The sequence below is a fragment of the Zea mays genome, chromosome 9 (assembly GCF_902167145.1).
Source record: "Zea mays cultivar B73 chromosome 9, Zm-B73-REFERENCE-NAM-5.0, whole genome shotgun sequence".
NCBI classification, from domain to species: domain Eukaryota; kingdom Viridiplantae; phylum Streptophyta; class Magnoliopsida; order Poales; family Poaceae; genus Zea; species Zea mays.
The window spans coordinates 115,515,310-115,526,315 of NC_050104.1; the positions used below are offsets into that span (position 1 = coordinate 115,515,310).

At 53.6% G+C, this 11,006-nt stretch overlaps 1 long non-coding RNA gene across 1 annotated transcript; it reads left to right on the forward strand.

Annotated features, from left to right (window-relative positions):
- The first annotated feature begins 6,799 nt into the window (after positions 1-6,799).
- LOC103638880 (uncharacterized) lies at positions 6,800-9,400 on the forward strand. Its single transcript, XR_559082.3, has 2 exons — positions 6,800-7,189; positions 9,210-9,400. It is a non-coding gene; the product is annotated as an uncharacterized lncRNA (long non-coding RNA).
- The last annotated feature ends 1,606 nt before the right edge of the window (positions 9,401-11,006 follow it).

Consider the following 11,006-nt stretch of genomic DNA (forward strand, 5'->3'; position numbering starts at 1 on the left):
GGGCAGAAGGCCGTAGAGTTGGAGGTCAGTCCGTGGCCGGCCCCGGTTATCTCGCCGGCAGCAGAACCTCTTCAAGCTGCCGTGGCGGATGCCGGCACCGCGAGCGGCTCCGAAGCCACTCGCGCCCGAAAGCCAGGCACGCTGCAGCTGCCAGCGCCACGGACGACGGCCGCCCTTCCCTCCGATCACTGAGTGAAGGAGCGGGCCACCGCCCGCGTAGGGGCCGACCCCAACTCGGCACTCTCCCCTCCCCAGCCTTGGTGATGAAAATCCTTGAGGCTGAGGGAGGGGCAGAGGCCGCAGCCCGGCTCGCTTTCCCCCACCATCAAGCCGGAGGTCGCCATCTCGGGCGATCGCCGGTGGAGGGGTGCAGCCGGGCTGCGTGATGAAAATCCTTGAAGCCGAACGATGGCTGAGAGGTACCAACTCCCATGGAGTTGCGTTCCTCCAACGAGGAGGCGGAAAGGCGGCGGATACCCCCCATCCGGGGGCTTGGAAGATGGGAAGACACGACGCATAAGGGAGGAAGAAGACATGGTTGCCTTCTGAAAGGAGTCTCCCTCCTTTTAAAGGCAACTCTCCCTACGTGCGCCCCCAGACGCCACAGGCTGAGTCTTCTCCAACACGCTCCAAGGTCCTCCCCTGCGACTCGGGGGCTGGGTCCCACATGTCATGCAAACCGGCTCAGAGCAGAAGAAGCCAAACCGCCGCGCGTGGTGCTTGCAACCGCCCAGCGGTTACAAGCAACCCCCCACTTTTGCCCAGACCAACGGGCGGAAGGGGCGGGCAGCCATGCAGGCGGCATGCAACCGCGCCAGGTGGACGCGCTTCTCCGACTTCTGACATGCCAGCTTGGAGGCCCAGGCCCACGCGTCGCGCAACCAGCGCGCCAGTTGCTGCATGCAACCAACCGCGCCACCACTTGTGCCACTGTCGCGCCTCTTCGGTTGCGGAGCCTATGCCGCGACTCGAGGCGACCAGCGCACGACCCAGCGGCGCCAGCCTGGCACGACGGTCAATGCGGCCGAAAGTGGGCCGACAGTAATGACGGTGGCAGGCGGGCGGGAGCAGCAGTCACGTCGTCAGCCAGGCTCACGTCCCGTCCGGGGACAGCGAGGGAGCCTCCTCCCACGGCGTGATGACGGTGCACCCGTGACCCATTCCTCGAACGGATCGCGCACGCGCAACGGCCGCCCCGCCAACCACTCGCCCCGTCGCATTAACTCCGCGGCGGGACAGGCGACGCTTCTGGCAGGAGAAGCGGACAACGCTTCGCCTTCGCCGTAATAACTGCGTCAAAAAAGGTACGCCACGTCGTTCGATTTCGTACCCTTTTCCTTTTTCCTCTTTCTCTATCTCTTGCAACAGGGACCGGGAAAGGGGGATACCCCGAAAAGGATCCTTCTCCGCGAAGGAACCGGGCTCCGAGCCCCCCCCTACTGATCAGAAGTTCGAAGACTGGCCCTCCGAGGGGTTCAACAGTCGCCTCAGATCGCGTGGGCCCGACACCCACTACTGGTCAGGGGTTCGAAGGCCAGCCCCCCGAAGGGCTCCATGGCCGCCTCAGGCTACTCGGGCTCCGCGCCCATTACTGATCAGGGGTTCGAAGGCTGGCCCCCGAAGGGTTCACAGTCGCCTCAGACGCCGAGCGAGGGATGACCAGGGGTACGTTCGATACATAACCGAGGCTCGGGCTGCGCTCCCGAGGTACCCTAGGACATTTCCGAGACCAGCGGGAACGATCTTGTAACAGAATCCCATCGGAGGGAGGCATCGAGCCCTCGGACCCCGTCGCCAGGGGACCGGGTCCGGCAAATCACCCGCAGGTACTTTTGGGCGTGCCTCTGGGCCCCTAGCCGACCCCTAACGAACGGGGCACGGACGTCCACTCGGATTACCCGCTTGCAGCTCACCGGAGACACCATGTTCGGTGCCCATCGAGGGTAACATGGCGCACTCCCCCCCTCCTCCTTGCGGAAAGGCGACGTAGGGGCGTATGTAAAAAGTCGAGTCTGTCCCTGATCGTCCTCTCGCCCTGTGCGGAGGCTCGGGGGCTGCTCTCGCAAACCCGGCTCCGGCCGAACCGTTGACAGCGTCAACATACCAGCCCGAGAGCTTGGGCCCCGACCGTGCACCCGGGCTACGGCCAGTTCGCATGAGGGAACAACCAGACCAGCCGAAGCATTACGCAAGGCATTAAGACCTCAAAGGAGTGTAACCACTCCTCCGAGGCCTCGGGGGCTACACCCGGCGGGTGCGCTCGCGCGCACCCACCGGAACGAAATGCAACCGAGAAAGGCTGGTCCCTTTGCAAAAAAGTGCGACGAAAGCCTCCAAGCGAGTGCTAACACTCCCTTCGAGGCTCGGGGGCTACTGTCGGGGACCATAATTAGGGGTACCCTCAAGACGCCTAATTCTCAGCTGGTAACCCCCATCAGCATAAAGCTGCAAAGGCCTGATTGGTACGATTGAGTCAGGGATCAAGTCCACACGAGTGACTCGATCACGCTTCGTCCGAGCCTAGCCTCGGCCAAGGGCAGCCGACCTCGAGAGACTTCCGTCTCGCCCGAGGCCCCCCTTTTAACGGTGGACACACCTCCGGCTCGCCCGAGGCCTTGGCTTCGCTTAGAAGCAACCCTGACTAAATCGCCGCACCGACTGACCAAGTTGCAGGAGCATTTAACGCAAAGGTGGCCTGACACCTCTATCCTGACGCGCGCCCCGGCAGAGCCGAAGTGACCGCCGTCACTCCGCCGCCCCACTGACCAGTCTGACAGAAGGACAGCGCCGCCTGCGCCACTCCGACTGCAGCGCCACTCGACAGAGTGAGTCTGACAGGCAGTCAGGCCTTGCCAAAGGCGCCATGGGAAACTCCGCTCCGCCCGACCCCAGGGCTCGGACTCGGTCTAAGACCCGGAAGACGGCGAACTCCGCTCCGCCCGACCCCAGGGCTCGGACTCGGGCTAAGACCCGGAAGACGGCGAACTCCGCTCCGCCCGACCCCAGGGCTCGGACTCGGGCTAAGACCCGGAAGACGGCGAACTCCGCTCCGCCCGACCCCAGGGCTCGGACTCGGGCTAAGACCCGGAAGACGGCGAACTCCGCTCCGTCCGACCCCAGGGTTCGGACTCGGGCTCAGCCCCAGAAGACGACGAAACTCCGCCTCGCCCGACCCCAGGGCTCGGACTCCGCCCTGGCCTCGGCCGAACGATCTCCGCCTCGCCCGACCCCAGGGCTTGGGCTCCGCCCTGGCCTCGGCCGAACGATCTCCGCCTCGCCCGACCCGGAGGCTCGGGCTCGGCCTCGGCCACGGAAGACAGACTCGACCTCGACCTCGGAGGAGCTCCCACGTCGCCCGACCTAGGGCACAGGCCCGCCACGTCAACGGGAAGCGCCATCATCATCCTACCCCGAGCCGACTCGGGTCGCGGAGAACAAGACCGGCGTCCCATCTGGCCAGCTCCGCCAGATGGGCAATGATGGCGCCCCACAAGCTCTGTGACGACGGCGGCTCTCAGCTCTCTTACGGAAGCAGGGCAACGTCAGCAAGGACTCGACCGCTCCAACAGCTGTCCCTCCGCCAGGCTCCGTCGCTCCTCCGACAGCCACGACATCACGCCAGCAAGGTGCCAAGACCTCTCCGGCTGCCACATTGGCATGTACCCAGGGCGCTAGCTCTCTCTCTCCGCTAGACACGTAGCACTCTGCTACCCCCCATTGTACACCTGGATCCTCTCCTTACGACTATAAAAGGAAGGACCAGGGCCTTCTTAGAGAGGGTTGGCCGCGCGGGACCGAGGACGGGACAGGCGCTCTCTTGGGGCCGCTCGCTTCCCTCACCCGCGTGGACGCTTGTAACCCCCCTACTGCAAACGCACCCGACCTGGGCGCGGGACGAACACGAAGGCCGCGGGACTTCCACCTCTCTCACGCTCGTCTCCGGCCGCCTCGCCTCTCCCCCCTTCGCGCTCGCCCACGCGCTCGACCCATCTGGGCTGGGGCACGCAGCACACTCACTCGTCGGCTCGGGGACCCCCCGGTCTCGAAACGCCGACAAGCACGTTGACGCACAAACGAGAACTACTATATAGATGTCGTCTCTATACTAGACAAGTATTAAATTTAAGACATCTGTGTAGAGTCATTAATCTTACTATCATATATTTATAAAGCGTAAGTTTAAATGATAAATTGGTTATTTTAATAACTAACGGGTAAATAATTAATTTATTAATTAAATAAACATGTGTCACGACCAAACAATGTTCCTAATATGAAATTGACGCCGCTAGAGTTGACGTGATCGAACGAGTGACGCCGCATGAGACTTAATACATTTAAACCTATAATGAACTTCTAAACAACGCGATACACGTGTACTATTAAATTATGTCGTATTCATACTAACTACACGTTAAACACGATATTTAAGTTGGCGTACACACACTAACAGACATCTACAAACGCATAATTAAAATCATTAATTAGGTTCGATTGAATTGTTATTTTAATAATACACAACAAAACAAGTAATCAATTATTTAACGTGAACGATATAGCGAAATGATTTTACTAAAGCGCGCAAACAACGATTTACGCGAACGACGAAACGCACAGACAGCATGCGAACGACGCATGACGACACGTGCGACACCCCATGAATTGCGTGTAAATCAGACGTGTTGCGCGCGGCGCGAATCATGCGACAACGATGGAGTTTTGCATATGGTTCGGACGGGAGGCCTTACCATGGGCGAACGACATGAGCTCGACGGACGACGGCGAGATGCGATAACAACAACGAGGCGAGGCATGACACGACGGGAACGTGCAGGGCGGCGCTCGGCGAAGTGGGTGACGGAACGCGACGAAGCTCTAGCCCACGGCGCGGGCTGCAGGGGAGGCACACGCTGCTAGACGGGTTGCTGGGTCGGGGATTCGGCCGCTCACCATGGGTTGGCGCGGAGGCTGCACCGGCCGGTTCGGACAGGGGTGTGCGCGCGCAGGGGGCAGGGGTAGCTAGCCGGGCCGCGCTGCCGACCGCCGTGCCGGGTTGCCAGATGCCGCAGTCGTCACCTGGCTGGTCTCGGCCGTGCCTGGCCACGCGGCTGGGCCGCCGGCTACCTCGACCAAGGGAGCAGAGGCGGGGGCGGAGCATGCTGGGCGAGCTCGCTGGTGCGGCTGGGCCATGCCCACGCCCAAGGAGAAGGTGGAGATGGGCAGCCGAGTCGGCTCAACCGAGCCTCGGCCATGGCAAAAGGTCACCACGCACGAGGACAACGAGGGAATAGGAAGAGGGGAAGGAGAGAGGAAAGGGGAGGGGAGTTGGATGGAGGTTCCTTCCCTGGGATTGGCGTGGGCGGTTGGGGAAGGATGTGGGCGCGGCTCGGGGAAGACGCGTGACGCGCGCGACATGCGCGTGCAGGCGGCGGCGGCTGGGGCGCAGCGCGCTGGGCAGGTGCGCGCAGCGGCACTAGGGTTTAGGGGGTGCGCGCGCCTGCAGCTGGGCCGCGCGCTGGCTGGACGCGGAGCTGGGTCGCGCGCTCGCCGCGGGAGTGGGCCAGGGGGAGGGAAGGCGCGGGCTTGAGTGGCAGGTGGGCCGCGGGGGCGCACGTAGGCGGCTGAGAAGCTGGGCCGCGCGAGGAGCTGGGCCAAGCGGCCGAGATGGGCCAGGGCGAGGACAATTGGGCGAGCGGTTGGGCTTCTTTATTTATCTATTTATTTTCCTTTTCTCTCTTATTTTCTTTATCTTCTCTTCATTTGAAACTTGTATTAGTTTTAATTCAAATTCAACCATGCTCACGATTTTAGATAGATGCACATCAAAGCAACATCTCATACAAAAATAGATGTATTCCGGCATGATGCAACAATCATTATTCCTTTAGGGTTTTTATTTTACTAGACTTATAAATATGCAAAACAACAGAACTCCCCACTATCTAGGAAAAAGAAAAGAAAAATTAAGGAAAAGAGAGGGTAACACCTGAATTTGGTGGATATTAGAAAAGAAATTTTATACCCCTAAATTCCGGGTGTTACATGAGTCTACTTGGGAGAGAAAAGAACAACTTCGAATAGAATTTCCCCACCTCTTCCCTAGTTCTTCCTAATCTCGAGGTCGAGATTATTTTTAGTGGGGTAGGATTTGTAATACCTAAATTGTAAATAATAAGAAAAGAGTTGATCTCCTTATATGTTTTGCCCTCTACTTATCAGAACATGTGAATAATCATATTTAAAAAAGAGATAATTTAATGAATGACACATAAATAACCTATGCATCATGTTGGAGTTTATTTGATTGTGAATTTATAAATAATGATAATGATAATATCAATAAAAATATATTAATGTCCAAATTTGGAAATAATACTTAATTTGCAATTTAGAGTTTGGAGAAAAGAAGGAAAAATGATATACAAAATAAAGAAAATAAATATACAAATAAATATAATCTGTTCATACTGGTATTTAAATTTAAGCATTTAACCTAAGTACGAATTTCACAACAAATATGAATTCAAATTTGAAACCTAAATTTGAAAAAGAAAAAAAGAAAAGAAAAGAAAAGGCAAAGAGAGAGAAAACCTATCTGGGCCGCCAACCACAATTCGGCCCACCTGGCCATTTCTTCTCTTCTTCTGCGCGGCCCAATCTCGCCATACCGGCGTCGACAAGTAGGCTCGGGACGTCAGCCTCTGCGCGCGCGCGCCATCTTTGCTGTGTATCATTGACTGGCGGGCTCGCATCGCCAGTCGCTCCCTCCGCCCCGTGGCTGCCGTGTGGGACCTGCTCCTGTGTGTGCGCGCGGTCTCTGCCAGTGGAGCCCACGCGTCATACTCTGCCTCGCCGTCACAACCGCCGCACGCAACGGATTCCGTGGAAATCGGGCGCCGTGCTGACCGTCCGCAGCTTGGGGGAGCCCAGTACTCCTCTTTCTCATCGACCAAGTCCCCGCCGCCACCCTCATGAGGGAAGAGAAGTGGCCGCCACCTGCCATTTTCGCCCTGCCATCAGTTCGACCTCGGGGAAGGCGCTCAGGGCGTCGATGATAGACCGTGGGAGCACATCCGAGACTCACCTGCGCTCGGGGAAATCGTGCATTGTCGGAATTTCTCATCGGTGCGGGCCTCTGCTCCGACATCCGCCCCACACCATGGGCGAGGGAACCGCATCGTCGGCACCGGTAACGATTTTCCCTATTGCGTTCATTATCGTTCGCGCTACGAATATCTCTCTTCGGATTAGATTTAGAACGTCGGGCCGTGGATGGATGCCTCACCGGAGTAGCTCCGCCACGAGGGGTGAGCCGTGAGCGTCGTCGTGAGATTCTATTCCGCCGCTGGGGTCCGGCCGGTTTGGGTGAACCACCCTCAGGCGTTGATCCGTGCGTGAACGATTCAGATTAGACAAGTGCGCTGCTTTACCAGGGATGTCGGCCGTAAGTCCTTTGATGAACGGTCGAAAGCCAATCGTGTGGTAATTAAACCAGAACCGTAGATTCGTGATCCGAGGGGCGCGTTCGGATCTCAGGTGATTAAATCTCGGTCGTCGATCTGCCCATCAGCGGTCGATGAGCGCATACTGATTCATAACCCCGCCGATGAGATCGTGACCGTCCACTCATGATCTGGCGGCCAAGGTTTCTAGATATTCTTCGGCCCGACCCTTTTTACTAAAGAGACCCCGGACTTAATTACAATGAACCCACCGTCCTTAGCCGTGAGAGAATAATTGAAGTTTAGTCCTGAAATTTATAAGATAACCCCCGTACTTTCCAGTAATTCTGCGCGCAGTCCAGAGAGCTGGAAAATAGGATAAAATCAATATAGAAAATAATTTTAGTATTAAAATAATTCTAGAAACTTGTTTAAATCATAGTAAATTCATTTTAATTTTTTTTACCCATTCCAGTTGCTATAATCTTGTTTTAATATTGTTTAGCACCTGGTAACTCTGTTTTGTCATGAAACATAGATTAAAATTATTCATTTGGTTTAATCTATATCAATTACTTAATAACTTCAGAAAATCATAACTCGAAATCTGTAACTCCGAATTTAGTGATTCTTGTTGCTACGATCTTATTGCGATGTGTAGAATATTATCATGCAGTATATTCCCTTCTTTGGTGTGATGATTATTTTCCCTTGTACCATGTTTGTTTGTATTGTGGCGAGTAGACGAGTAAGTGATTGAGGATCCAGGTGTTTAGTAGGTAGAAGTTGCTGAGCAGGAGCTCATTGAAGGCAAGTTGTGCCCTTGACCACTTTTATTTACCCAATAATATTCTTTATAATCAATTTGGCATGCATAGGTTTAATTTTGATGGGACCCAATAGGTCACCCTAGTTTGGTCATCTTTACACCTTGTTTACCCTGAAGTTTTGGGTAGTCTTTGCTATTGCTATATATGGTTTTGGGTGTTGAGATAACTATTACACATGGTCATTCTTTATTATTATTGTTCTATTTTGTTCATGATGAGACTATTATGTTAATTGGAACATGGAGCTTAACTTGAGAAACACGTGCCACCACAAGGGTGGAATGGGACGCCCTTGGATGACTAATTAGGAAAGCTAGTGGAGGTCTACCTTACCCGAAAGGGGCAAGGGCAGTAGGGGAGTTGGCGGTGTAGGGAGGTTCTCGGGTTGATTTTGCTGCGATGGCGGTCTGACGGGGGTTCCTGCATTTGTGCTCCCTAGAAACTGTAGCGGGTTTTCTGAAGCTAGTGGAACTTTGTAAAAGCCTCGTAGTTTTACCCTGCCTCGCTTCCCTAGTAGAGGTGTATGGGGGCTCGTACAACCCTGTGGCAAATGGGTAACATGACTTGTGGGTAAAGGGTACAACCTCTGCAGAGTGTAAAACTGGTATACTAGTCGTGCTCGTGGTCATGAGCAGATAAGGACTCTCGCATGATTAACTTATGGAACTAAATTCAATTTCTCATTTGCATCGCATTGTGGTTTATTATTAATTTTGATTTATTATTACTCTAGTTTGGTATCTACTTACATTTAGTAACTGCTAATAAAATTTGACAAACTTATTAAAAACAATGCTCAGCTTTACCCCTTATTTGTTGATCAGCCTTACACTTCACATGCGCTCCCACCTTTGGTGAGGTCATGCACATTATTCCCCAAAACTTGTTGAGCTATGATCTTTTGTGAGCTCACCCTTGTGATATATAACCCCCACAGGAGAAGAACAGGTGCTCTAGGAGGAGCCTTACAACGAAGAGTATGAGCTCATCTAGGTGGTGTCTCCCAGTCAGCTTTATGACGCCAAGGATTTATGTTTAGTTCGCTTTATTGTTCTCATTTATTTTTGTAAGACTCCCGCTATGTAATAATGATATTTGTGATATTTATTGTTCTCATTATATGTGATGTTCTTTTTTGGCGCACATATGAGACGCACCCGACTTTATCCCTTAAAATCGGGTGTGACACCTATAGATCACACACGACCCCGACAGCCACAGAATTATACATCTGAAAATGACCGAAGACTGGCAGGCACCCATCACCTTATACCTTCAAGGTCATTATAACCCCTCTGACCAAAGCGAAGCCAAAAGGCTAAAACACAGAAGTCATGACTTCGTTGTGACAGACAGACAACTATACAAGAAGGGAATAAGCTAACCCATGCTCAAATGTATCACAACAGTCGAAGGCATAGAACTCCTTCACGAGGTGCATAGAGGAACATGCGGAGCACAAGTCATGCGACAAGGTTTCTTCTAGCCAGCCATTGTGTGTGCAGCCAACAGAGTGGTCCGCTCGTGCGAGGTGTGCCAGGAATTCTCACCACCAACGGATGTCCCCTCGCAATTTACAAAGCTCATCGCCCACACCTAGCCACTACAGCGTTGGTGCCTCGATATCGTCGGACCATTGCCCACCGCACACGACAACCTCAAATTTGCTTTCGTCGCAGTCGAATACTTCATTGAGTGGATCGAAGCTAGGGTTGTGTCAACAATAACAGCAAAGACATCCTAGAAGTTCTTCTGGTAGAACATTGTCCGTCGCTTCAGAATTCTGTGACTCCATCGGCACGAAGGCAGTAGACAACGACAAAAAATTCGACAATCAGGACTTTGGGGAATTCTGCGACTCCATCGGCACGAAGGTAGTGTTCGCTTCTGTCTACCACCCACAATCCAACTGGGTAGTAGAGCGCGCCAATGGAAAATTTTTTAGCACCATAAAGAAGAGACTTCTAGACAACAAAAAGGGCAAGTGGGCCGAACAACTACTCGAAGTCATCTGGGCACTTAACACAACCGAATACCTAGCCACTGGATTCATCCCATTCAGATTAATGTACGGATCCGAATCCATGACTCCGCAAGATCTCAAGAACAGATCACCGCGAACAAGCACCACGGCCACACCAGACATCGATGAGTCAACAACAAAAGACCTCCTAGATGGGGATCGTGTCACCGCCCTTTAAGTATTGAACAAATATCAAGCACACACGAAGACCTAGTGAGGCAACACTGTTACTCCCAAAGAGTTCGACAAAGGGGACCTCGTCCTCATCAGAACCAGCAGAACAGAATCCTGAGGTAAACTTGAACCTAAATGGGAAGGGCCTTTCGTCATCAAGAGGAAAACATCCCCAAACGCCTACATAATCGCAACACAATCCGGCGAAGACCTCGAGAATTTGTGGAATGTCGATAATCTGAGAAAAAAATTATGTGTAAGCCATCCAATTTTAGGGCCTCCGCACCTTTGTAACATCTACAAACACATTATTCCAGTCGGGCCCGCACTCTTTTCCTCGCCGGGGGGGGTGCGGTTTTTAACGAGGCGGTGCCATGTAATAAAGCACCAAGAACCCCCCCCCAAAAGGAGAAACAATCATGACTGCAAAATGTCGAAAAATACCACGGAGTTGGTCTTTGGCATTCGACACCAAGGCAGTCACCACTACAACAAGTCCAAACAGTTGTTGCGCGCGACAAAAAAGTCCTATCCAAG